The sequence below is a fragment of the Talpa occidentalis genome, unplaced genomic scaffold (genome assembly GCF_014898055.3).
Source record: "Talpa occidentalis isolate TD23 unplaced genomic scaffold, MPIMG_talOcc4v2.1 talOcc4.13, whole genome shotgun sequence".
Lineage (NCBI taxonomy): Eukaryota > Metazoa > Chordata > Mammalia > Eulipotyphla > Talpidae > Talpa > Talpa occidentalis.
This window is the reverse complement of record NW_023601322.1, coordinates 80,274,349-80,302,183: the sequence shown is the minus strand read 5'-3', so window position 1 is coordinate 80,302,183 and position 27,835 is coordinate 80,274,349. Positions and strand designations below refer to the sequence as shown.

Genomic DNA, 27,835 nt, shown 5'->3' with positions numbered 1-27,835 from the left:
CAAGTGATTTCAAGCAACTCACAATGCTTGGATTCAGTAAACAGCAGTTAAGAGGAGTGAATTTATTTCCTTTATTTCTTCCTTTTAGTCCATTCCAGACTGTTTTTAACTTTTCAGTATTACTCACTTAAGAAAAATGACGCTACATGTCTTTTATATAATACACCATTCCTCAGCGAATTTAAGGGCAACTTGACATGCAAAGCTATTGCTTTTCTTTTCTCTGCTCTTTTTCTTCAGAACCAAGCAAAATGAATCCCAATTATTTTAGCTATAGAGGAAAAAAAAAAGTGAAATCAGTGCCTTTATGCAGAGGGTGACATGAGGCTTCTATGTCACTAGATGAAACTAAACTCCATTCCTTAAATCTGAGTTTACTGATACTACCAGAATTCTGCTACTATCATTTCTGTTAGCAACTGCTCTTAAAAAAAAAAAAATAACACCCGGATTTCTGGTGAAGCAGAGATGACCCTTTGTAGCCCCGAGTCAATGCCAAATATCTAGCTTTCTCTAGAGCTTCTTGTGTGGTCAAGTACAAATGCTATTCATAGACCCACAGGGCAGGATTCCAGGTCCAAAATGTACACATACTGCAGTTTGACCCCTCAAGGTGCCATGAAAACATAAATACATTTCTTTGTAGAAACCTCTCTGCTAAGCATGGTCCCTTGAAACCCTCGAACGTGATCTGTGATTCCTGCTGAGATGTGCATTACATCATGGTCTATTTTCGGCTTGTTACATTAATCAAAACCTATCCCATTTATTAACCAGCTTCCTGCAGCTCAGGCATTTGAAATGCAGAGTGCCAGCAAGCAGCTGCCAAACACCATGAAGGAAAGAGGTGGGCTGGATTTGAGTAATGTACAAATTGAATTTCAAGTGACTGAGCAGCCTCTTTATCTCTTAGTGACACAACCAGAGACTGTGCAGTGTTCTTAAGGAAATGAAACCCAGAGCCACGGTTCAATCATGGGGTGGTTACCATGGCCCTGCCCAGCAGTCTTTCCGGAACTGCTGATGAGTGTGACCTTTGCAAAAATGCACAAAGCCTTGATTTCTGCATGGTTAACCTTTACAAGCCAGAACCCCTCTGTGAAACCTACCCACGGCAGAGGGAAGCTTCAGAATCAAAACAGACATATACACATTTTATGAAAGAGCGACTCTAAACACACACACACATATTCTCAGAGGATGAAGACATTGAACCGATTTTCAATCATTCTCTCAACTGTGTGTTTTCAAGCATCTGCATTGCTCTTCCTTTGGAGCGGCACTCAGTGCAGTGCAATGTCAACCCTGTACTTAAATTCATTCGCTCCACTTCAGAACTGCCTTGACTGAAATTGGTGGTGGGAATGGAAATTACATACGTTCAGGATTTGCTAAGAGTCATTGAGACCATTTGCTCACTGCTGAATAATGACCAAGCACACATGCAGGGAGAAGGGGTGGGTGTTAAATTGACAGCCTTGATTTCCACCACAGGTCAAACCAGGAAAACCATTTTTATTTGATAATGTCTCAAACATTTTCTTGATTCCAAATGTATCACATATTCAATGGTAGGGCGAGAACAAAACATGATGAGGGTGACTATAGCGATAGCTTTAACTTATTGTAACAAGGAATTAAACTTAATTTCTATGGTGTCATCATGCTTTTAACAGTCTTTCGCTTTTAAGCAAATCTATTTTTTCTCATCATTAATATTATTGATTTGGATCACATTAATTGTTAAGGAAAAATGTTATACTAGCTTAGCCAATCTTCCTCCAATCCAGTTGTAGTAGCACTACTATATTTCTTCTAACATACTTTTCTCTCAACTAAATTCTGCACATCCTTATCTCATGTGACTTGCCTACTAAGTCTAAGAGTAATTAAAATAGGGTAAGTTATTATTGATGAAAAAACTGAAGTTCAAAGAGGTCAAAGAGCATGTCAAAGGTCAACATGGCAAATCACTAGTAATCCTGGAATGTTAACCTTTCTTTCTGTGATTCCTATGAACAATGAAGGCTATGGCAAGAAGGATATGGAGAAACCAGGGACTTCAAAGACACTTTGATTCATCTTCATAGAGTCTCAATCTGCAGCTTCCTGTTTACTGCATTCACTTCAGAATCCTTGCCAAAGTGCAGGAAACCCCTGATCTGCAAACACCAGCTTAGAACTGATCCAGTCATCCAAACACCTGCCTCCTGTCTGTTGGATTTTTTTTTTTTTTTTTTTTTTTTACTGTCAGCTGATCACCCATGGGGAGAAGCTGGAGAAGGGGCAGTACATACATTTAGAGACTCAGAAATGGAAAAAAGATGAGAGGGAATACACATGACAACAGATTACAGAAAGAGCAAGTGGCTTCCAAAGTCATCCATTCATTTACCACCCCCCTACCATGGGTTATCCAGAAAAACTGCCACAGGAGTTAGTGAAATTCACCAACCCTCTTTAGTCCCTGTGTTTAAGGCACTGCACTAAGTGCTGGGAATACAGATCTAAGATCTGTGTATGCATAACTCTAGGCAAAGACTGAGAGTAAAGAATGGTATGAGAAAAGCACAAGGCAAATTAGAGCACAGAGGCTAGAAAGTTTATTTCTGGCTGAAGTAACCAGGGAAGGCTTTGTGTCCAGTGATGGGGCTGTGATGGATGAGCCAGGCTCAGTAAAAAGTCCCTGTTCTCAGAAGTCAGGCAAATATACTCCTTTGATGCTAATTTTGAACCCACAAGGTTCACATTTATAAAATGTAAACATTTATAAAATGTAAACATTTTATATGTAAACTACATTAAACAATGAACATAGTGCAAGATTAATTCATCCTAGTATGTTTCAGGCCCTTCTTACATTGGGTATATACTATCTTTCATTTTTACAACTAGTCCACAAAGTTGGTATCATACCATCATTCTACAGCTGAGGAAACTGAGGCTGAGAAAGGATGAAAGTCTTCAATATTAAGTTGGACTCAGTGTCATTATCTTACAAAAACTAAAGTGCCAAATAAATTAATAATGCTCCCAGAAGTCATAATGCGCATAATCCAGCCCTATATGTTATTTAAGTAGGACAATGTGCTGTATTCTCCACAGAAATAATTTTGAGATGGTGAGCGACCATCAGTGTATTTGACTCCTGTCAAAGCTTTTGTAGGTACTACAAACCTTTGCCAAATTACATTTCCTTTTCTGTAAGACAAAGTCTTCCCACTGCCCCAACTTCCCACTCCTACTTCTCCCCCCTGTTTTTAGCTATGGTTTCTCTCCCTCCTCACTGTTCAATAAAGGGTACCCTGTCCCAACCACACGATTTAGTTTTAAAATAAAAAGAAGGGAAAAGAGTATGTAAAATATGGAGAAACATCCAGCTTGAATTAGGGGTTAAGTGTTCTAGGAGAAAGTAAGCGATTTTTTTGGTTTTTGTTGTACACTGTCAACTCTGGCCTGTGTTTTCAGAGGCACCTAAGGGTCCAGTGTATTAACTGATCAGATTTTGGCTTCGAAAAGATTACTTCGCCTTAAAGACGACCCATGGCTTTGACTGCGCTGTTTTAAATCTGGGTCTCTAAGAAACTGGTGTAAGCAACTTTCTTTGAGCCTTCAAAGTAAAGCCAAATGCTGGGTCCTCAGCGGGAAAGTGACTTTAATTAATTCTGAACGACCTTTCCATTGAAAAGCAAAACACTGCCCGGATGTTTTTAGAAAGGTTAGGTTGTACCTTTTCCCTCTTATTGTTATGAGGCAGATATTAGTGTTTCTCACACAAGTCTCTGCTTCCTCTGTTCTTGTGGATGAGCTTGCTCCTTAGTGAGGGCAAAACCAAATAAAACAAACAGGCAAGCAAAAAAACGTCTGTTTGGAGCCAATTAACTCTTGATTCCAGCAAGAACGAAGCCAGAGTATAAAATCTTCCATCATAATAAAATATGACTAAAGACCTCATCAATACTCATTTAGCAAACGCTTCACACTGGACCATCTTTTTCTAATACTTAGGAATTCCATTATTTCTTATTTCAGCGAACATGTTAGAAAAAAAAAATTAAGTGAAATGGGATTAGGTTTGCCATTTGTCATTTACTCAGAGCAGAATTCTGGTCTGACATGTAGGCACTCATACCCAGAGCTTAATGCTTTTAGTAATTATAAGGATCATGTAGAGTATGTTGATTGGTGGGGGGGAAAAATCTTTATTAACTGCTCAGAAATAGTTAATTCTTCATTAGTCAGTGCACTGCACTAGAGGCTGCTGCCTGTGAACCATGGATTAGAGTTTATGATAGTAATAACCTCCCTGAAAAAACATTTGTTACTATACTTAATGACCAGATTTTAGTGCATTAACCTTCCTTGGGAGGTCAACTAACAAAATGGATGTTAACTGCTTGTAACAACCAATTCCTCTGAAATTAATATTTAGATGCCTTTGGTGTCAGAAAACCTTCCTTCCATATCAGGGCATTAAAAACACTTCTAAATTATTAATAGCAGGCAGAATTCAATGCCTGAAAGATTTCCATTCCAATGCTCTTTATTCTCAGCCTCTTCCTATTTTCTCAAACAGAGTTCTCTTCTGCAGGAACAAGGAAGGCATTCAGGGAAATTAGGTCTCAAAAATGCATGTGGGTCAACAATGCACTGCAGTTTTGAAAAGGTCACTCTTTAAGTTCAACAGAAATAAACATAATAGGAGTGTGAAAGGCAGTGCTGAGCTCGCACTGGGAACCTGACAGGGACAAACTCCCCGCCAGGCCTGGGCTCCCCAGTCACTGCCCTCCCACCACCTGTCAGGAACTCCTTAACGACATTTTTGCATCTCTTCTGCAACTGACCTCCTAGCTCCTCTCTCCAGCCCCCTTCCGTCTTCAAATTGGAAACAAACCACACTTATGTCAAAACAACTTCAGAACTATTTCCTTCCTGGGCAATCCCAGAATATAAAACATGTTCTGAAAAGCTGCACGGTTCCCCCGAGAAATTTTATGATTTGGTTACTGCAGCATGCGCTGCTGCTTGTTGGCGGGGTAGCTTTGAGTCCATGCCAAACAATGAAGCAATGCTATTATTAGCCTTCCCATTCAATGGCGACAAAACAGTTCGTGTTTCTATTTTCAGACTGTGCTCTTCTGGTGCAATAGATACGCAGAAACTTAAACCTGGGGTCAACATGGCACCAGTGGGGCAAAGTAGCCATCTATTGCCAAAACATGCACAGGGGCATGAATGTGAAATGTTTTCATGGTGGTATTTTTAGACAGAGCTAACATACAGATATGCAGCCAAAGTCCTGCCGACCAAAATCTTCCCTGGTTTCAACAGAGCCTTAAATAGTGGAGTTAGGATAGGCCCCCTGGGTCTCAATGATGAAGCCATCATATTTAAAAATGTTCCCCAATCTTACAAGGATGAAGTAACACTAGTGACTCAGTAACATCAGCCCATGTGCAGGCACAAAGTGATAAACCAGTGTGGCTCAGACTGGTGACTTGATAAGGGCCACATTGTCCCTTCTTACAAGCCCAGCAGGGAGGTTTCCGGAGTCATCCGGCAAGCAGGGGCAATGTCCATTTTTTCTTCTGATGGATATTTTTCTAATATTAGAAATTTAATGGGCCTCCCCGGTGGCGCAGCGGTTGAGCGCTGGGTTGCGAAGCTGCCCACAGCATCTGCAGTGCCGGTTCAATCCCCGGACGCTGGGCGAGGATCCCACAAGGCGCGCAGACCTCTCCTGCCGCCCGCTGCTCCTCTCAGCATTGTACTTTGTCAGTCTGCCTGTTCTGCTCTCCGCTCTGGCTCTGGTGAATTCTCTCACCCTCCCACGTTTCTGACTGTACCCAGTGCTTGTATAAATAAATAAATAAATCTTAAAAAAAAACAAAACATTTAAAAAGTATATCAGAAATTTAATATAGACCGTGGCCCATTAAAATTTTCAGACTGTTACCATTTGTAAACAAGCCAAAAAGTCAGACTGGAGGGGGTCAAGTCCTGGAACCACTGAGAAAACAGATGTGGGATATTTGGGCTCGGTAGGAAAAATAAAATGGGATGGAGGTTAAGACGAGAAAATGAAAGAGTAAGGCAGCTGGAAGGGGCAGAGAACACTCAAGTGGAGTTTCCTTTAAGGTGAGAAAGTCATGTCCACAAGACGGGATGGTGCTGGGACAAGTTGTGCATAATAACAGCTTTAATTTACTAGCCAGAGTTTTCATTGCTTTGAGAATATTTGCTAATTGAAAGGTTGCTTTGCCACTGTATATATATTATTCCTCTTTGCTACTGTAGCTACTTTTCTCTTTGTTTATATCGTCTTAGGACAGAAGTATTTCCGAACAGGAAATCAGCAATTCTTTCTTTTAAAGTGTGTCAGCTTTTGAAGATTTCATAATTAAATTTTCACATGGTGGAATCTCTCTTGTTAAGGTTTGGTGTTTTGCTTTAGCGTTTAAAAAAAGAAAAATAAATTAGGATTTATTCACAAACTCCAGGTATAAGATGGAATGATATCTTGGCTTTACAAATCTCCTTTGCTAGAAATTTTAGAAGGCATTTGAAAAAAGATCTCTTTCCAAATATAAAACTGAAATATGAGCTGGTGATATTATCGCTATCCCCACTCCCATTTTCCATGGAAATATCAATTATAGAACACTGGGAGCTAGCTTTCAGACAGTGTTTTCAATGGTAGGAATAACTAAAATACAGCTATTGTCTCGCTTTGTTTTATCTTTAAACTGATAAGATTTCTGAAAGCTATTTAATTGTCAAGTGAATCATTAACTTCTTCATATTTACAGAGAAGATGTTATCTCCCCTGCTTCTTAGGAACTGTAGATCCTTCACCAGTGATCTGGAATGGGTGCTGAATGTGATGCAGGTAATGTACCTGTGCAATTTATTAGTGCTGGCTAGAGTTTTAAATCAGCATGATGATCGTAGTGTTGTTCACTTAATGAACTTCCATGCACTGCTTCCTGAAAACCCTTTTATGGTTGCTGTTGGCTCCATATGGCATTCTGATGAGCTTACACTTCTCCTTAAGTGCTTCTTATATCAGAAAACAAGAGCAAAGCTGAAAAAAAGTGAGTCATCTGGTTTTGTCTTTGCTTTCACTGCATGAGATAATGTGGAGGTGTTAATTACAAGACTTCACTGAGTCTTGACTAATAACAGTGTGCAAACAAATGTATGTCAGGCTCAGCCACAGAAAAGCTTCTACTAATAAGGTAAAACTAGCAATTAGAGCTGACAATGAAGTAATACTTTCCGTTGAATATTCATTAATGAAGTTCTTGTTTGGGAGAAGGGAGGCTTCTGATTGTCCAGATGGAAACCTAGAATAGGAACGCTGGTCATTCCTTTTAAATGAATTAACCACCGTTTGGTGAGTCGGCACACTGGATTAATTCCCTTTTGTACTAATGCACTGACCCTTTGCTTCAAAGGCAGAGGCTTGATGGCCACAAAGATTCCTCAATCCGTGACCTTGGTATAATAGGGACAAATTGAATTCCCAGAAGGAGAAAAATGACAGTGATCCTAGGACATCACTAACAGCGAGCTGGAAACACAGCATGTTTTATTTAAATTCTTTGCTATAGCTCCTAGGGTTTGAGAGGGAAAGAAGCTCACCTAACCCAGCCATGTCACATAGTCTGATATTTTCCTTTCTTATCCTTTTCTTCCTTTCACTTCTCTTCTCTTTCTCCTTCCAGAAAACAGTCTGACATGCTTCTTGAAGCACAGGGGATCCTCTTCTTTCCCGCCAAAGAACAGTGAGCAAGAAAGCAGTGCTGGGTGTGGAAGGCTCTGTCATACTTAGCACGACCATCCTGGAACCCTGTCACGAGTCACACTACATGAGTAATGTGCCTTTTTAGCATTTTTTAGTAGCAATGCCCAAAATGTGGGGGGCTGTATCAAGCAAATAAAAAAAGCATTTCATTTAGGTGAACCTGAATGGCTCAACATGTATTTAGGGAAATATAAAGGGCAAGTGCTTGGTGTCGGGGAGAACACAAAATTCTTGCATTGGAATAAACCCTCAAAATGCTGACATTTTAGGGCCTTCCCGGTGGTGCAATGGTTGAATGCTGGGTTGCGAAGCTGCCACAGCCTCTGCAGCACTGGTTCGATCCCCGTCCCCCGGGCGAGGGTCCCACATGGTGCGCAGATCTCTCTTGCCGCCCGCTCCTCGCCTCAGCCTGTTCTGTTTCCCGCTCTGGCTCTGGTGAATTCTCTCACCCTCCTGCGCTTCTGACTGTACCCAGTACTTGTATAAATAAATAAAATTAAAAAAAAGTGTTGACATTTTAGAAGGGCTCATGACTTATGTAAAATAAAACCACCTGCTATTTTGACTTTTTCCGCAGCAAAAATTCTGATTTGGTGGAAGTGGCCCTGTGTCCAGATCTAAAAGCCACAGTCTCAGCCTTCTTTGTGGCCAGGAGTGTTCACACAACACACATCTGGCCAACTGTATATATAAAGAAGTTACTTAGCAAGAAGTTACTTAGTTACGTGGCAGCAGGTCATGAAGAAACTGTGCAGAGAATCAGAGGCAGAGTAACGGTCACCTGACTTCTTTATATGCATGGCATCCCTCCTTCCTCTGTGAGGTCGAAGCAACCATTTTTCAGTCCTTTGTTTTGCACAGTCAAATGTACTTTCGAACGGAAATAGATTCAGGTAACAGAACTGGTGGCAGGCTTGGTTGGGGTGGGAGGATTCTTCAAGTGATAGCAACGAAAACGTTAAATTTGCTCTATGGAAGAGGTGGGGTAAGGGAGGGCAATACTCCAGGCAGGTAAAGCTAGTTGATGCATATCAAACAGGCCAAGATATTTTTTCAGTCTCTAGGAAAGCAATCTACTAACTCCAAAGTAATACAGAATGTTCTTAAGTACTCAGCCCTTCTAGCTGCTTTTTAGCTGCAAGGGAGAGAAACACTAAATTCAGGAGACACATAGTCTACAAACGGACCAGTAAGAAAATATAGTACTGCTAAGAGAGGTGCTTAAGCCCAAGACCCATAATCTAAGTTGTTTGAGAATTCCAAAATTTGGAGCCTTTTATTCGTTAGGTTACATTGGGCTGTGGGAAAAGTCATGATGCATTTTTGCTTGAAAAACATAGAAAATATCCGTCATGACTTTTCCAACAACCCAATATGTCTGCCTTCTGGATTAGGAATCCAAAATACGATATAAATAAAAAATTAAAGCTTAGTTCTTTAAACTGTAGTGGTCTACGAAAGGTAAGTCACAAGGTAGATGACTCATGTTGACTTTCTGTCTCACTGCTTCTCAGTCATGAAGACATTCTCCTTGTCACAGAGGTCCAAGACAACTCTGAAACACAATGGCACTTCAGCTGGCAAGGGGGGGAGAAAGGGAAGGGGTGGGGGGAACTCTCTTTCCTTTGAAGGTAAATCTGGAAGTTACGATATTTTTACATGTAATTTATTACACAAAATAAATGAGGCCACCCTTTAACCACAAGGTCCTTAATCTGGGCAGCCATGTGATCAGCTAAAAGTCAAAGATTCTACTACTATGCAAGGTGAGAACTGAAACTGCCTCCCTCGTAGGGTTAAAAATCTAATTTCTCTTTTACCCTAAGCAGAAACCATTACACGCTTAGAACCATTCCTTTGCTTTCCTCATCTCTTCTCCTTCTGAAAAGCCAGTCTTGAAAAGCTCTCTACACACATTTTTCCTCATAGCTAATGGCTTCACACTAAAAAAAAGTAATGTAACTTTAATAAGATGGCAATACATTCTACTTGCATTTTGCTTTCCCATTAGCAAAAGAAGGGTGATGGTGCTGGAATGTTTTTGGCAATTTTAATCAGGAAAACTAAACTTAAAAACTGCCTTGAAGAAATCTAGGATAGTGGAAATGTCTCCAGGTTTAGTTCTACTTCGCATTTGAAATTCTGTTCCTGGAGATTCTATGGCATTGATTGAGCTCAGACCATCATCTTGGGTCATTTCATTCTGCTTTGAATGAGGTGCATTGATGATTCTCTAATCAGTGAGTGAACACTGCATTTGTCAAACAGCATAATTACCATTAAATGAATATAATTCATAGCTAATTGTTTAGAAGGAATACTTTACTACGACTTGACTGGACTTGAACTGTGTTTTTTTACTTATAAAGGTACCCTGTTAAATGCTGGAAAAAAATTTAAATGACATTTTGGAGAAAATTTGCCAATGTGTTTTTTATAACTCATTGTATGAATCAATCAATTCAAACAGTATGTAAACAAAAAGATAGCTGCCAAGGATGTTCACTAAAGCATCATTTACAATACAAACAAACCTGCAACTTAAATATTTATCAACTAGGGAAGAGTTAAGTAAAATATAGTGTATCTATGCAGAAAAAAAAAACAACCTGTGCAACACAATTGTTAAAATAGGTGATGATGTGAAAAAATAAAAGATACATTAAGCTTAAAAAAAATTATACAGGACCTACTGGTAGCTCAGGGGTTAGGCACAGCACTATCACCGCCACAGCGTGAGTACGATTCCCTGCCAGGGAGCTAACCCACATGGCGTAGCAGACCTCTCCTGTCTCGCCCATGCTCCCCTTAGCAATGTATTTCAGCAGAACTGCCAGTTCTGCTCCCCACTATCTCCACTGAATCCTCTCACCACTCCACCCCAACCTCTGGCCTATACCCTAGTTCTTGTATGCATAAATAAAAAAAAATAATAAAATCTTAAAAAAATTATACAGTAATATGTTTAGTTCAAATTCACTGGTGTAACAGAACAAATCAGGAAGCACACACATATATTTTATATAATTGCATATGCATCGAAGTTTCTGGAAGCACATATACAGAAGGTACTCATAATGCTTACAATTAGAGGAATTGTTTGCCCTGGCTTGAGGGATGACTCTTACATCTTACTTTACAATCTTCTGCACTCGTATTTTTTACACTTGGTTTAGCTTTACATAGAAAAAAAAGTTGCTAGGCCTTATTAAAATAATTTACTTTGAATATATTTTGTCTTTAAACAATGTATGGACTATTTAGTGTGCAGAATTAATTATTGAAAGAATGTTTAAGCTGCCTCCCTTTGCATTATATCGATCATGGAGTGGGACAATGCACTGGATTTGTTTAGATATCCTAAAACTTGACACTGACCAACTTTTTTGCACTGGGGAAAAAAGTCACTGCCCAACAGTACTGTAAGATCTCTTGGCAATAATACAGGTGTTTTGTTTTTTTTTTTTTAAAGATTTATTTATACAAGAGCTGGGGTACAGGCTAGATGTGTGTGGGGGGGGGCGGGGGTGAGAGGATTCACCAGAGACAGAGTGGGGAGCAGAACAGGTAGATCTACTGAAATACACTGCTGAGGGGAGCAGCGGGCGAGACAGGAGAGGTCTGCTGTGCCATATGGGTTGCTCCGAGGCCAGTGGGGATCGAACCGGCGCCGCAGAGGCTGCGGACAGCTTCACAGCGCTGCGCTCAACCGCCTGCGCCACCAGGGAGGCCCCATAATACAGGTTTTTAATAGCAAGTTCCCCATATCTGAAAGCAGACTGTTCCTATGAAACCCTTCACTGAAATGGCACAAAGCAGAGACGGCTTTATCACGGAGGAAAACATTTTAAACATTCCCAGGCCCCCAAACCAACCTAACAAATCATACCAAATAACACACAGAATCTAAAATCACACTCACATATAGTGAAGGCGGGAATGAAGGACAAACACACACCTGAATGAGGTGGTTCGCAGGGACGAGCCTGGCCAGGGCACTCGCGCAGTCGGGCGGGGCCGGCTGTACAGCTGCCGTAAAACTGCCGTAAAACTGCCGTAAAGCTGATGGCGAATGTAGCTTTTTGGCTTTTGTCGTAAATGTGAGGCTCCTTTTTGGGTTTTGGGTTTTGGGGTTAGCAAAAACAGGTACAGGTGTAGGTAGGTCCTTCGTGCAAGCAAAGTGACGAAGCATGGACTTTCCAAACATGGGGGCTACAAGCATCTTGTAAATTATTTTCCTTTTACCTAGGCTTTTTTTTTTTTTTTTTCCAGAACGGGTTTCCTTCTTGAAGTTTGTCCTATTTAGCAGTTTTCTACACCAGAGAAAAAGGATTAGGGAGGTTCCGTCGTCCCTGACCCACTTATGAGTGTTGGAAGCTGAGCCTCGAGGTGAAGCCATTTAACATGGAAGGTGGATTCAGGAGAGCGACAGTGGCGGAGGCTTGGAGACAAAGCACTCGCTTGCTTGGGCTTTGGACTTGCCCCTGGGACCCGGGGGACATGAAAGGAGACATGGTTGAGAGACATGTGGGGAGGCCAAGAATGCCAACTGTCTTTCTGAGTTTGCTCCTTTCCTCCCAGACGTGCCTGGCCCCTTTCACCCCTTTTCTAGGGTTCCCTGCTGGAAGATGCTTTAGACTTGTTGCAAAAGTTTGATTCTCAGGGGCCCTGCTAGTGGCCAATTCTGTTTGCCTGGGCACTTACCCACAAGGGAATAGGTAACTTTGGGTATTTTATTGGAAACTATTAATCCCTTCTTCTCTTTTCTCTCTATACATGTTAATTCTATTAAAGTTTTTTTTTTTTTTTTTTTTGTGGGACCCTCGCTAGTGGCCGGGGATCAAGCTGGCGCTGCAGAGGCTGTGGGCAGCCTCGCAACCCAGCGCTCCAACCACTGCGCCACCAGGGGAGGCCCAATTCTGTTAAAGTTTTTCACACTAAGCATGCTTTGCCTTTGAGCACACAGATGGCTGGACCCTTCAGAGCATTCGGGGGACCGGGGGTACCTGGTACCTGCTGAGAGGTAACAATACTAACAATACTATTATTACTATTATTAATACTAACAATAATAACAATTACTAACAATACTATTATTCTGATGGTGAAGTCTTGGCCAGAATCTGCTAAAGAAGAAATCATCAGTAATTTTCTGCCTTATCTGCAAGGTGAATAGCACACTAAGGGACGTGACGCTCATTTTGGCAACCCAAAAATTTACTTTAAAAAATTTCCCATTTTATGGGCCTCCCCGGTGGCGCAGCGGATTGAGCGCTGCACTGTGAAGCTGTCCGCAGCCTCTGCAGCGTGAGTTTGATTCCCAGCGGCCAGGGAGATGCCCACATGGTGCCGCAGACCTCTCCTGTCTCACCCACTGCTCCCCTCAGCAGTGTATTTCGGTGCATCTGCCTATTCTGCTCCCTGCTCTGTCTCTGATGAATCCTCTCACCTTGCCCGTGCCTCTGGCCTGTATCCCAGTTCTTGTATAAAAATAAATAAATAAATCTTTAAAAAAAAATTTCCCGGGCCTCCCCGGTGGCGCAGCGGTTGAGCGCTGGGTTGCGAAGCTGCCTGCAACCTCTACAGCCGGTTCAATCCCCGGCTGCTCCCCGGCCACCGGAGGAGGGTCCCACATGGCGCGCAGACCTCTCCTGCCGCCCGCTGCTCCCCTCAGCAGTGTACTTCGGTCCTTCTGCCTGCTCTGCTCCCCGCTCTGGCTCTGGTGAATTCTCTCACCCTCCCGTGCTTCTGACTGTACCCAGTGCATGTATAAACCAAACAAACAAACAAATAATAAATAAATAAATAAGACATGCCTCTAGAAAATTAAAAAAAAAAAAAAAAAAAATTTCCCATTTTATCAGATGAAAAGTAATCAATCAACTAGACTTCAAATTTAAAATGAGTATGTGATAAATATAATTGCTGCTAATTTTAAGAAAAAAGATGTCCCTCTTTCGGGACCATGTAGCTGAAGTCCAAAGCAGGATGGATTGGAATTTGAGTGCAGCATAATATTAAGAAGAGGGCTCAACTTCTCTAGCTTCTCTATGTGTCAGTGTGTCATAGTTCACTAGAAGCGTTTATTTCATAGGAGCTTACAGAAAAGCCGCACATCATTATGGTAAAAACCATCCACTGAACATCTATGTCCTAGGCTCTCTGCTAGGAAAGAGAGAAGACATAAATTCTGTTATCTGAGATTTTATAACCTAGTTGGGGGAGACAGGACGTTTTCATTCATAATGAAAAAGTTTTATATTGAAATAATACCACCATTCATCTCTGATCCTTCAGAAATTGAGTGCTGGCTGTTTTATATAGACTCCTCTATGCGAATGTGGCACATTTTTTCAACTGAATATGCAAACAGGGAAGGACAAGAACTGCTGAATTATAATAGCACTTATCATTGATTAGACACCCACTATGGGTTCCTCGCTTTGCAGACATTCTCTCTCAACTTCAAATGGATCCTGCAGAAATGGGTACTATTATTTTCAGAGGAAGAAATTGTGGTTATGCCCAAGTTAGTGATTGAGTCAGGAATCAAACCCGCATCTGCCAGACCCAAGCACAGGGTCTTTGAGCTCCTGAGCTATAAATGCTTTGTAATCCTAATGAAGGGAAATGGAGATGGGGAGGGGTGGGGAAAATCTTTAAATTCTTCCCATTTTCCTCCTGCAACACTTTAAAAAGAGAGACAGGACAAAAGAAGAATGCATGGTCTATATGCACAATTCTTTGCAGGCCTCTGATGAAGTACCTCAAAAGCTAAGCTCCCATCAATCCTGGAGAGATAGGATCGGCAGTGCATAGTGGTAGAATGAATGGTTTAAAAGAACAGCAGCGACCAAAGAACTTTTTTATGCAGAGAAACCCCAAATCTTGGGCAGAGCCCTCCTGTTCATTTTATCTCACAAAAGGTAGGTAGTGCTGCCTGTCAGGGTAATGCATTACTATACTATTTGGAAAAACTACAGTTCTAATTAGATGAGCAAATAAATGTTCATTTCAATTTATTAATATAGCTGTAGGCCTTGTTACAATTTATCTCTTGGTTCTGAGACCAATCCATCTCGAGCTGGGAATCATCCTGGTGAAGTAACGGGTTTTAATAATGGATACCAGCGGTGAATTATTCAGGCAGAAGGGAGCAAGCCTTGATGCCTTCACTCACTTCTTTAATTAACTGTGAGATGCTGACGAGTCTGAGCTGTCTCCAGGCTTTCTAAGTTTATCTCCATCAGAATGGTGAATTTTTTTGAGCCATGGATATGTTCTGTTCGGGCCCATCTTTATCTGAGAAAAAGCAATTCCAGCTCTTCCATCACCATTTTGTCTTCTTATTATTTGAATTATGTGCCTGCCTAAATATTATTTTCATGCAACTTTTGGAGCCATGACTATTTTCCTTGATAAAATCTACACCTTTGTTCTACTGTTTTTCTGGATAAGACTAACACAAGAAAATCCAAAATAGCTTGGGAACTAGCCAATAACAAAACAAAATCCAGTTCTGGTCACTTAAGCTCATTTAGCTTGGTTTAAAGCCATTTAAATAAATGAACTGCTAGAAAATGATTTTTAGAGTCGCCATTCGACGTAGCATCGGACAAACGAAAATAACTCTAGGAAAGGCAGACTGCCTTATTTGCATGGAACAGGGTTACCTTATTTATGGAGCTTTGCAATGTGTCTGAGGGGTTCCTGTAAATAAAAGCATCAGTACTTGGAATTAAAATTAGCATGTCTGGTGAATTTTCTCCTTTGCCTACCAAGATTTTCTGAGTGGGAAATACATCTAGCTTATAAACTTTCCTCCATGTAAATTAATGGTTTTGCTGTGTACACATTAATAACATGCTTACATAATTGATTGCCCTTCTCTGGACGATCTACCTTCCTGTTCCCTGTTACTATGAAAGTTCACTTTTTTTAAAGTGCATATAAACTGTTATACAGAAATTTATTTATGCTGCAAGAGAATTCTTTTGATTTTGTCACATCAGACAGAAGGTAAGAATCTGGGGAAGGCTGGGGCTTACTACTTCTTGGTAGAAATTGAATCACAATTTTTATAAATCAAAAGTCATGTTAAGAGCTCTGTGAAGTAAACAATGATGTATATGAATTAGCAGCACAACCATAGTCAATACAAATCAAAGTGGCTTTATGAAGGTATTGATGTTTTCAGCGCTTTTAAGGTTGAATACACTGAAGCGTTTATCCCCCAGGGCATTGTTGATCTAAATGAATCCATTCACTTTGAAACCAGACCTTAGTTGTGGCTACAGACACAACTACGACAGGGACCCGCATGTACTTCTTCCCCAAGCAGAGTGACCCCAACTGTGGCCAAATGCTCACGGTAAACTGGAATTAATGAAAATTACCAGGGGGACAGGTGCTTCTATAAAAAGACACAAGGCTTGTGTTTGATTTTTTCTGCGTACTAATTCTTCTAACTTTGGAGTCACTTGGAATACAACGTAAATTGTATTTTCTAGGGAATTGGTCCAACAGCAGTTCTCTGGATGTGATAACGTGTTTTACTGTATCATGATTTAACTTTAATTATGCTTCCAGGTGACTGATTCTGTATCTCCTGGTTACATCAATACATCCTGTTACTGGATATTGACTAATTTAGTAGGTGCCACAGGCATATCTTACTGTCTGAAAGGAAAGTTTATTTTTGTACCAAAAATAATCAGATAATGCAGGCATCCTGCTAGGATTTACTAGATTAGCTAAGGAACACAAAATATCAGATTGTAATTCGATGACTACAGAGAAAAAACACTAGTTGCATATTTCCACAAAATATCTGGCATCCTTCAGCATATTTAAAATAATGGAAAGTCTTCTATTTTGGCTTCTCTGTTGGTCAGAAAAGGATTTTTTTGCATAATGGATACATATTAGAATTCTTTTTCATTTTCTTAGAATATCTAATATCCAATTACGTCTCCAAAAGGACCAAGCTCAGATTATCTGACCAAAGGCACTTACACAGAGGCCAAAACGTAGAAGGAACACTGAGAAATGAAACATAAACTGAAAAGTGGGTGGAAGTCATTCATCTTTTTAAAGCCCATAAAAAGAGAGAATTGTAAATTAAAATGTCTACAATAGGTTCAACACCTCTCTCCCAGCCCCTCCCCTTGCTTTGTCATGGAACAGCATTCAAGTGTGGGAATGTTTCCCTGAAACATGTGTAAATCACACATTTAGTCATGCTGCACGTAGAAGCACTGCACCGAGGGGCCCAGGGGGTGGGAGGCAAAGGATATTAAATACTGGTCCAACAGTTTGTTAATGAAACATTTACACAAGCAGTTTATGTGGTTGTAATAAAAAAGGGGGGCCTCTTTCATCACACCCTTTCATTACTTAGCACAGTCTTTAAGAGGATTAATGTGGGGTGGGGGAGGAAGAATGTGCTTATCAGTTGAGTCTCAGGATTGGTAATGCTGAGTTCTTAATAGATTGCCTCTGGATTTAGGATTACTGCAGTGCAAATTCTTCCAGGCTTTCAATAGAATAGAAAGCAGTTTGTTTTCTCCCCTTCAGCGAGAAGAGCTATTGACTTCGTGATGAAATGACCTGGGACTCGAGTTTATTCAGGCTACACTCTTCTGTTTCTGTCACTTCAAACAGACAGATTTATTTTATTTATTTATTTAGGCTACTGGTGGCCCATGCATCGATATTGCACTAATTCTACTGTTCCTGGGATTATGAAGCAGTTAACAATGCAAGTTTTACAGCAACCAACTGACTTTTATGATGTCCCTGTCCACCATCCTATCAAGAAAAGGAAGCTACGGAGAAGATAACTACTTTTCAAAAAGTGGTGTGTTCTCTGCACCTTATTTTCTGTAAGGTTTCTTAACAGCTCAGATAAATGATATATTCTGGAGGACCCTGAAGTGAATAAGTGGCCCTTTTATTTTTCTGGGGAGTTAGAGGCAGCTTTTGTTGGCAATCTCGTGAAAGAGTACAGTACTGATGGATCATGCTGCTCAAGGTCCCGTGACTTCCCACTATTTTTAGCACAAGGAAGATGTTAGTTGTAACAGTGTACAATGGACTAATCAGCCATAATAGAACTCACACTGTTTTTTACTTCACACTGCACTTATTATGTGCCTTGAATGTAAACAGCTCTTTGCTTCTGACAAAGATGGCAGTTTGCCATGGTGGGATTCAGCCTTCTCTAAAGCTCAGCAAACACTGAATAGAAACAAGCTTGAAGACTCTGAAAAAGCAATTGTTTGAATATATGTCACTTGCAGTCTTAGACAAAATTATTTTTGTTACTTTTATCCTTTCCTCTCTACCTCCCTCCTCAAATTAGGAAGCATTCACATCTGCTAGTTATCTGTGTATGAAAATTATTTCCATTATTTCTCCACCCACACTAAAAGAATCAATAAATTACATTTTATGTAAGTCTTAAATGATGACGTCCCTGCACATTTTAGACTTATTGTGAAATATGTGGAAGTTAATGTAATAAAATAAAGCTGGATCATGTAAGTAAATCGAAGTCACTTTAAAACATGATAGAATAAATTCTATTTAAAATTACACCCAACACCAATAAGAAGTTTATTGTTTTGTATCATCTGTATGTACCATTAGCAGATTCAATAGTTAGCTCTCAAAAAAAAATTAAAACAATTTACTATAAAGTAAATTGTTGTTGGCTAGTCTTCCTACATTGTTATTATCCTATGATTTTCCAGCCATGCTCACGTATCTAACATTTTTGAATTTTTTTTAAGATTTATTTATTTATGCATACAAGAGCTGGGATACAGGCCAGAGACAGGGGGTGAGAGGATTCACCAGAGACAGAGCAGGGAACAGAACAGGCAGACTGACTGAAATACACTGCTGAGGGGAGCAGCGGGCGAGACAGGAGATGTCTACTTCGCCACGTGGGTTGCTCCCTGGCCAGCCAGGAATCGAACTCATGCTGCAGAGGCTGTGGATTGCTTCATAGTGCGGTGCTTTCCTTGCACCACCAGGGAGGCCCACATTTTTTAATTTTTATCACAGTTACACATGCCCATGATAAAAACAATCAAATAGAATAAAGAGGTTTATGAAGAAAAGCATCAAATGCCCACAATAATCCTCTCCATGCCCAGCTCCATTTCCAACAGCTAAAACTTATATTTTTTCTTAGTTTTTTAGTGTTTCTGGGAATTACTTCCTAAACTAAAAGGAAAGAATAGATTTATAATGGTTTTTCTTGATTCACTCATTCACTGATTCAACACTATTTACCAGACATTGCTCTAAAACTGAGATACAACAATACACAAAACAGACAAAAGTCCCTGTTCTCATGGAGTTTACATTCCATTGGGGAGCTCATAAGGAAAGACAAGTAATAAATAGCATCAACGAACCATGTTTCTAGTATATCAAAATTTGAAACTATTCAATAAAAAATGGGGAAGACAGACAAAGGAAGTGTTGAGGACAGAGAAGTTGTTTACAGTTAAAAATTGGGTGGTTAGGAATGGATTAACTAAGAATGTGATATCTGAGCAAAGATATGACATAGGCTATACGATTGTCTATGAGACTATCTCAAAAGAAAGTGGTCTCAGCAAAAGGAACAGCAAGTGAAAAGGTCTTGAGGCAGGAAATGGTTGGCTGACTTAAGGGACACCAAGGAGGCTAATCTGACTGAGACAGTGAGCAAAAGAGAGTGTGCTAGGAAATGTGGCCTGCTAAATTATGCGGTTAGGAAGCTGATCACGTAAGGCCCTTTTGAATTTCACTCAGCGAGAGATGGCAGTGATGGAAAAAATTTGCAGAGAATTAATTAAATCATGTATGAATTTTTGTTTTATTAAGGAAAGGATGCACAGAGGCAAAAAATGGAAGCTCTGCAGTGATCCAAGTGAGAGAAGAGGAAACTCAAAACAGGTTAATGGCACTGTAGCAGGTAATAGGCAGTCAGATATGCGAACATAGTAAAACTTTACTTTTATGATTGACTGGATTTTACAGAAATAGTAAGATTTTGCCTGGGTTACTAAAAGAAAAGGATGGCATGGTCCCTACAGAGATGAGACCATGGGAGAGTGGACTTGGGAGGAACATTTGGTTGTGGACATGTTGAGTTTGGGATGCCTTAGAGACAAGTGGATATGAGAGACCAGAATTATGGGGTGAGGAACACAATGCAATTTTACATTTTTTGTTATTAACATATACATAGTCTTTAAGGTCTTAGGATTGGATGACCTCACAAAGAAAATTAAACTAAAAAGTCTAAGGACTAAGCCCTCAGACACTCCCACATTAAAAGTTTAGGTAAACAGAAGAGAACTCTACAAAGAAAAGTAGAAAAAAGGGAGGTAAGAGGAAAACCAGATTACTGGAATAAAGAAAGGGGGAAAAAGTAGGCTAATACACATATACACGTATCAGGTTCATATGATACCCACATTAGAGAAGAAGTTATGAAGAGAATGGAGCTATCCTCCAGACCATTTGAAAGAAAGCAGTGAACATATCATACAAAACATGAGAAAAATTACCTTTAGAGTTTAGAATTTGTACACTAAAAGTGTTTGGAATAAAAGGAAAATACATAAAATAGCATGCTTTTATATACTCATGGTCCACCTTTTAAGTATTATAAAATTGAACATCAACAGAAACGTTATATACTAATGAAGAGCTCTGACAAAAACATGTGAAAGATATATATGAAAAATACCATAGTTCTGTTCTGATAAGTATAAGCATTAAAAAGATTTAGTAGAGATACACATTTGAACATGTACTTGAAGACTGGATACTGAAAAACGTTGATGCTACTTTACCACAGGATTCTGATGGGCCAATTTTTGGCATAGAGATCAGAGCAGCACTATTTGTAACACTGAACAACTAGGAATTCAAATGTCCAGAAATAAAGAGCATATTCATTCAATGGAAAAATATTCAGCAAAGAGAATGAAAGAAGCATAACTACAAACAGAAACATAGATAAATCTCACCAATTTGGCAACTGTATAAATCTCACCACTGCAAGAATGAAGAAAGGAAGACAGACACTAACTATATACTTTATGAATCCATTTATATAAAATTCTAAAACAGATGAAAAATAAGTTTCCTGGAAGTGGTGGGAGGGAAACTTTAGTTCTGGAATGTTTCATTTCTTGATTTTTGGGGGGCACTGAATACACGTGTCCATTTTGTGAAACTTCACAGATATTACATTTCTGATTGGTGCTCTTTTCTATATGACCATTTTACTTTGGTGGAGATGAAAAGGTAACTCAATGTGGGGAGGAAGGAATAAATGATCAAAAGTGATGATACACTTTCAAACCTCCTGCAGCCAGCATGACCACATCACCAAATTTTGGTTGCTGGAGTGAATGAAATTGATATGTGCCATTTCCAAGTCTACTTCCTGAAAAATATTGTTTATATATTCCTTCTGGGCTTTTGCCTCTGCCCTTCTAGTATAGAGAAGGTGAGATTTATTTATTTATTTTTAGATGTATTTATTTATACAAGAACTGGGGTATAGGCCAGAGACGTGGAGGGTGAGAAAATTCACCAGAGACAGAGTGGGGAGCAGAACAGGCAGACTGACTGAAACACACTGCTGAAGGGGGGTGCAACAGGAGAGGTCTACCGCGCCATGTGGGCATCTTCCTGGCTGGCCGGGAATCGAACCCATGCTGCAGAGGCTGCGGATGGCTTCACAGTGCTGCACTCAACCCTCTGCGCCACCAGGGAGGCCCAGAGAAGGTGAGATTTATTTTTATTTATTTGTTTTTTTAAAGATTTATTTATTTAATCAAGCACTGGGTACAGTCAGAAGTGTGGGAGGGTGAGAAAATTCACCAGAGCCAGAGTGGGGAGCAGAACAGGCAGACTGACAAAATACACTGCTGAGGGGAGCAGCGGTGTGGCAGGAGAGGTCTGCACGCCATGTGGGACCCTCGCTGGCAGCCGGGGATTGAACCGGCCCTGCAGAGGCTGTGGGCAGCTTCGCAGCCCAACACTCAAGCGCTGCGCCACCGGGGAGGCCCCGAAGGTGAGATTTAAACAACTGTCTGAGACCCAGCAATGGGAGCCACTTGTCAAGAAAGACAGAACCTTGGTAGGCCCTGACTTTTAACGGTGGGAGAAGCAAGCTTCTAGCTTACTCAGGCTGGTAAGCAAACAAAGCAAAAATAAAATGGTTCCTTTAGGAAATACTAGTTATTTATTTTTGTATAACCAATTACACAAAAACGCAGAAGCTGAAATCTACAAACATGTATTTTCATATAATTTCTTTGAATCAGGAATTTGGGAGCAACTTACATTGGGAACTTTTCATTCAAGATCTTATGAGATCTTAGGTTACAGCCATCTCCAGGACTCAACTGGGGCCAAAGGACCTGCTTCCAAGCTCAGTACATGGCTGTTGGCAGGCTTCAGTTCCTTGCAGGCTGTTGGCTGAAGAGTCTCAATTCCTCTTGTGCTGTTGGACTGAGAGCCTCAGCCCCTCACCATACCATGTGGTTCTATCCAGAAGTCTGCTCACAAGATGGCTGCTTTCTTCTCCTGGTGCAGTGATGCACCAGTGATGCACTTATTTGTAACCTAAGGTGAACCAGTAACTCCAGGCTACACTCAGGGGAAGGTGTTGTTCAAATGCATGAAAGTCAGAGATATTCAAAATCACTTGCCAGAGGAAAGTATTCAAGTATGATCCTCACTTAATACCACACCAAAATAATTCTCCGATGAATGAGAAACTGAAATTTGAAAAGTCATCATTCCTAAAATTAGAAGAAAGTATATGTGAAAGAGTTGTTAGTATCGGAATGGGAAGAACACCCTAAACTTAAACTCATGGAAGATCTCTGTCACAGGCTGTTTTCTAGGGAGCAGACCTGAAATGGTATTGGAATGTCAAAGATGCATTGGTAAGTCATACCCTGAAAAGAACAGGAGAGGAAGCAGGGTTGGACAGAGAATGAATCTGAAAAAAGTCGGTTAGACCAAAGGAGAACTTCAGAAGAGATTTCTTATTAGAGCAGTCCCAGGTTAGAGCAGAACCAATTTCTTGCTCAATACCTGGCTGGGAGTAATTGGGGAGCACTAGAAATTAGAGCAACATCAGTTTGAAAGTTGAGGAGGACCCTGAAGAAACTAGTAGCTGGAGGTTGTCTGCTGACTGCAATGTTTAAGTGGGCAGCAAGTCCACTGTTAAAGGTAGATGTGAGCAGAGGATGTCTCTCCCTGCCACGGCCCACTCCGTGCACCAAGGAGACCCAGTGCTTCACATCCATGCAGGAAGCTGCACTGCAGGCTCTGACAAGAGAGACTCAGAAGAAGTCAGTTGGAAGATCTGTTCCCACCATCACTGAAGTTTCCTTGGGGATACAACTAGTGCCTCCTCTCTCCTCTGCTATATGTTCTAAAATGCCCTCTTCCCCAGTTACCACTTCCTCTGGTCTTGGGAGCTTATTTGAGGTGAGACTCAGCCCTCACCTGAAGGTTCTGAGTTCTTTCAGGCTGGTTTCAGCAGCTTTCTGTTCAGACAAGGAAGTGTGAAAAGGCCTCTCAAATTAACTCTGAGTTCCATACTTCACCTAACAAGAATCCTACCTGATCTAGATCATCACAAGTGACATGAAGGTGGGTCTCTTTTTGCTAATTATTCCCTGAAGAAAAGGAGTCCAGGGGCCTTCTGAGGCTATGATGATACTCCATTGCTCCAAGCATCAGTGGCCACTTGGACTCTGCTTAACAGTCCTTGAAATGTCTGTATATTTGCTTGAGTAAATGGCCATAGATCCCTTTAGGGAAAAATGAAGGCAGTCAATACTGTGCTTATCTGCCTTGGGGTTGCAGGGTCCCTCATTGCCAGGGACTCAGCCATTCTTTGGTCAGTTTCAGACCCGAGAAAGGGTCTAGGTTCAAAAACTGGGCAAGTGAACAATGATGTAAAATATATACAAATAAATAAATTATTTTTAAAAAAGAACAAGTTACTCAAACAGAAAAAAAAATACAATTAACTAATACATTTGAAAAAATATTTAGCTGGTTAGAAAAGCAGTCAAATAAATGTGCATTATAAGGTAGTAAAATCTTGGGGGACTACCCAATTTCCAGTTTTTTCGTGAATGATTCAGTTTTTATAAGTGAGCATTAAGGTAGACACTAAAACATGCCCAGTAGGAGTGTAAATTCTTATTTCTACAAATCAATTTGGCTTCAGGTTTCAGGAGTTATAAAAACAAATACTTTTTATCTGTAATTCCATTTCAAGACTTTTTCCTGGAGCCTCAGAAACGCCTTTAAGGGGAAGCCAAACATCTCTTTCCTAGCCACTAGCTGCCAGAAGTTCAGTGAAGTGGACAATGAATGTAAACCTTGTACCTTTTATGAGAATTGTACATCCACAGAAGATGCCATTGATGCTTGGGGTGAAGAATGGGAGGAGTATGCGGTCTGAATTAGTGGTAGAGAGGAAAAAATAGGTTTTCCCATGAAGTAGGGCATCTTGTCCCATGGCTGTGTCCTCATGCTGCTGAATGGGGGGCATTCCTGTGATATTAGGGAGGACTGAATTATGAGGCACAAATATATTCAAGGTTGCACTGTGAATGCCAATCTGAGTGTTCTCACTTGGCCATTTTTTTAAGAAGAGAAGAAAGACAATGTTGGGCTCAATGATATACTCATCACTGGGACCCAATGGAGCTGGCAGAATTCACAAAGTTTTCAACTTCAGTAAAGAAGATAATGTTGGGCCTCCCCGGTGGCATAGCGGTTGAGCTCTGGGTTGCGAAGCTGCCCACAGCCTCTGCAGTGCCGGTTCGATCCGCAACCACCGGCAAGGGTCTCACATGGTGCGACAGATCTCTCCTGCCGCAGTGTACAGATCTCCCCTCAGCAGTGTACTTTGTCAGTCTGCCTGTTCTGTTTCCCGCTCTGGATCTGGTGAATTCTCTCACCCTCCCACGCTTCTGACTGTACCAAGTGCTTCTATAAATAAATAAATAAATCTTAAAAAAAAAAAAAAAAAAGATAATGTTGTATGAGAAAGCCCTTGAACAGAGAGGGTAAGAAACCAAGACCCAAAGTGCCTAAGATGGAGCATCTTGTTACTTCACGTGGCCTGTAATACCAGTGTTAGCATATTACTCAGAAGAAACAACCTACTAAGAAAAACAAGGAAGAGGCTCCAGAAGGTGTTGCACTTTTTGTCAAGAGAATGAAAAGGCCAAAGAAAACCCAGGAACAGATTGCCAAGACATGGAGGCTGAAATCTGAGAAATTCTACCTCTAAGTATGAGTCCATCCAAAAAGAACTTCTAAGAGTAATACATGAGACATCAAAAAAAAAAAAAATCCTAAGGAAATACTCATAAACGTAAATAAAATTTTTATACAAAAGATAAGCATATTAGCATTATTTGTTATATCAAAACCAAAAGCAACCTAAGTGTCCACTTAGAAAAAGGGTTATATAAACTGTATCGCCAATATATGATGGTGTGTTATACAGGCATTAAAATAGAAATGTGTGATAAACCTTTAATGTCAAGAGAAAATGCTTATGACATGTTAAATGCAAATAAAAACAATCATGTATGTCGTATTACCTCAAATATATAAAATCCATAGAAAGCAGTGTAGAAGAAAATATGCCAAAAATATAAACATTGATTTGATTATATTTGGTTGGGTGATTTTATTGTTTTCTTTTTACTTTACAAAATAAAGTCTTAGCATCATCTGAAGTGACTTGCTTAAACCTCTGCTTAACCTTAGATAAGAGGTATGTGTTTCTCTGTCTGCCCCCTGCACTTTTCAGTGCTTGTTCCTCTTAGATGGACTGTGGTTCCATGTATAGACCTACCCTGCAGTGCGACACTATCCAGATTTAAGTCAGACTTCACAGATGGAGGCCCCACTCCTTTACAAGACTCCCCTCATTTCAGATACCAGCTGCAAGCTCTAGGGCTCCCAGGCTATCTGCACATCTAACCAGAGGCTGACAAAATGGGGGCTCCCTTGGACTTCTCACTTTCTATAATTTGCTAGAAGAACTCACGGAATTTAGGAATGCACTGTACTTTATTATTATTAGATTTATTTATTTATACATACAAGAACTGGGGTGTAGGCCAGAGATGCGGGGAGGTGAGAGGATTCACCAGACAGAGTGGGGAGCAGAACAGGCAGATTACTGAAATACACTGCTGAAGGGAGAAGCGGGCGAGGCAGGAGAGGTCTGCTGTACCATGTATGTTGCTCCTGGCTGGCTGGGGGATCAAACTCGTGCTGCAGTGGCTGGCGATAGCTTGATAGCGCTGTCTTTAACCCCTGTGCCACTAGGGAGGTCCACTTTATTATTATTTTTTTAAGATTTATTTATTTATGCATATAAGAACTGGCTACAGACCAGAGGTGCTGGGGTGAGAGGACTCACCAGACACAGAGTGGGGAACAGAACAGGCAGACTGACTGAAATACACTTCTGAGGGGAGCAGTGGGCGAGACAGGAGAGGTCTGCTGCACCATGTGCTTTGCTCCCTGGCCAGCCAGGTATCAAACTCTGCTGCAGTGGCTGCGGATAGCTTCATAGCACTGTGCTTAACCCCTTGTGCCACCAGGGAGGCCCTGCACTGTACTTTAGATCAGAATTTTACCATAAATGATAAAAGTTGAGACCAGTCAACTCAAGACATCCATAGGATGATCTCTGAGAGGGTCCTAAACAAAAGACATCCTTGGGATATCCTAACTTTCAGGCACATAGATAGATATGTGGAAGCTCAACTAAATTTTGGCTGTCCAGAGTTTTTACTGAGACTTCACTATATCGGTTTGATTAATGGAATCACTGATTGAATCATCATGTGATTGAACTCAATCGTAACCTCCCCCAGTCCTTCCTCAGAGACTGGGAAGTCTGAATTATAATCTGTGGCTTTCACCTCAATCCTTAAATCCAAGTTGGTCTCTAGCAGCCTCATCTCTAAGTGGTCACCAGGAGTCATCTCATTGGCATAAGTTCAGATGTGGTCTAATGGGTCCATCACAAACATCAAGGACATTCCTTTCACTGAGAAAGCTGTAAGGGTTTAGAGGTTTGCTCCCAGAAACCAGGGTTAAAGGTCAATCAAATTTTTTTATTATACAATACTGATGGTATAGAATTGAGTGGAGACCTAGACAAGAGTTATGTCCTTAAGCACCAAGGGAAATCACACACAGTCTTCTGTGTGAATGTTGCCCTGCGAGTATGTACCTTGGGGCCTCACTGCCCAGACTGAAGAGGATGGAACAGAAGGAAGCAGCTGCCCACTAGACTGGACTCCAGGTTATTTTAAACTGAAAATATCCTGACAGCAGCTGCAGAAAGAAACATTATCTAAACAAGCAACACCTCCTGAAAATAAAACCTGCCATTGATCTCCCCTTCTCTACCCCCAGGGAGTTTCCTATTTGAAACACTGAGCACTGGGAAGTGCGCGTCAGCTGCCATCCCTCTCACCCCAAACAGGGAAATTTCCAGTCAGTAAGGACTTCTTCCCATTGCCATCAGCATCAAAAAGCCCAACAGAATTTTCCATACCTTCCCACTGAAATCCTAGTGTCTGCCCCCCTCACTTTGTTAAGTTGGTACCTAAACTTCTATCTTTAGGTATTCAGTGAGTTACTCTTTATTGAGCAACTCCCTTGTGCCCCTGTAAAATAAACTTTGTCCTTTCTCCAGTTAATGTGTCTATTATCAGCTCATTTTCAGGGCCCTGATTATTTGGACTGAAAATGGTAGAGGAAACTAATTCCTCCCGGAAGGAATACATGGATCTGTTGGTCTTAGGAATATAGATCCTTTATCCATAGTAAAAGAGAAGAATTCAGATGTCTAACTTTCAGCTGTCCAGAGTTTTTATTGGGATTTCATTACACAGATTTGATTGATTGATGGGATCATTGATTGAATCATCACGTGATTGAATT

The 27,835-nt window shown here is 40.6% G+C and overlaps 1 protein-coding gene across 8 annotated transcripts in view; it reads right to left on the bottom strand.

Moving 5' to 3' along the window:
- ZNF608 (zinc finger protein 608) overlaps window positions 1-27,835 on the bottom strand; it is a 392,506-nt gene that overhangs the window by 232,808 nt on the left and 131,863 nt on the right. For 5 of the 8 annotated variants that reach the window (XM_054694477.1, XM_054694478.1, XM_054694483.1 and 2 more), the window contains exon 1: window positions 11,730-11,815. The exons of 1 other annotated variant lie outside the window; for it this stretch is intronic. The gene's annotated coding sequence lies outside the window, so the exon portion shown is untranslated. Of the gene's footprint in view, window positions 1-11,729; window positions 11,816-27,835 lie in introns of those variants that run through there. 2 more of the 8 variants (XM_054694481.1, XM_054694480.1) reach the window with 1 other exon arrangement.